Raw genomic sequence first — 1,003 nt, forward strand, 5'->3', positions numbered from 1 at the left:
GGGCATTAATCATTACAGGCGGAAATTCACTCCTTTTTTTTTTCTCGATGCATCATATTAAACATTTCATTTGGATCGAGAAGAGGATCACCATGAGAAACAGAACAAACTGTTTGATTCCGGCTTTATTGGGAGCTGTATCACAGCTAATGCATGTAAAGCCTTCAGTATGCGATAGTGAGAGTTCAGTTATGCCAGGGAGTGGGAGTGAAGAGAACTGAACTGAAATTTAGTAAATTCATATTTAAATAGAGTGTAAATCATCAAAGTGTTCTGTCACTTAAAACTTATTACAACACTACCAGGAGTGGGGATTGAACCCACGTGGACATTTGTCCATTGGATCTTAAGTCCAACGCCTTAACCACTCGGCCATCCTGGTCTCCAGCTAGGTGCTGTTCAGTTGTTTAACATTTAAATATGATTCAACAATTAAAAAAAATTAAACCAGCGCCCTGTCACAGAAACGTACCCCGGTCACCCGCGCAACAAGCAGGGGTACTCAGCACTATACTAACGAGGAGCACTTGTCCGGAGCTGAGCGTGAGCTCTGTTTACGGTCAGCAGTCATTTCCTCTTTTCCAAAGACATTTTCGCCTGCTCTCAGTAATTAATGTCGGTTTGAAGTCTGTTCCTGTTGTCTCCACTCTTGACAAAGAGCAGCCTTTCGTAGGAGACTCCCTCTCTCAAGAAGTTTGCCATCACCCTGCAAGAGAGAAGAGCCAACCGGGATAAACAGCTTGAAGTTTGAAAAAGATGTTGGCACGCCTGTAGCGTTTACACGAAACCTCTTAGAGTTGTGAGAATACTTCCTTTGTGTATAAAATACATTGTGAATGCTTTCTCAGCCTTTACTTTTTCGTTTTTATGATATTTTTTTACCAAGCATGAATATTCTTTTGTCCATATCTCCGCAATGGAAGCACAGAATGCCTTCAAACCAAATGCATTTTAAAGAGCACGCCTTGTGGATATTTCCACAGCCTTTACATCAAACTATCAG

At 41.4% G+C, this 1,003-nt stretch overlaps 1 non-coding gene across 1 annotated transcript; it reads right to left on the reverse strand.

The window, feature by feature from the left end:
* Nucleotides 1-299: 299 nt before the first annotated feature.
* Nucleotides 300-382, reverse strand: trnal-uaa (transfer RNA leucine (anticodon UAA)). The gene has a single exon. It is a non-coding gene; the product is annotated as a tRNA-Leu (tRNA).
* Between the last annotated feature and the right edge of the window lie 621 nt (nt 383-1,003).

Source organism: Lepisosteus platostomus, chromosome 5 (assembly GCF_059453375.1).
Source record: "Lepisosteus platostomus isolate fLepPlt1 chromosome 5, fLepPlt1.hap1, whole genome shotgun sequence".
Taxonomy (NCBI): domain Eukaryota; kingdom Metazoa; phylum Chordata; class Actinopteri; order Semionotiformes; family Lepisosteidae; genus Lepisosteus; species Lepisosteus platostomus.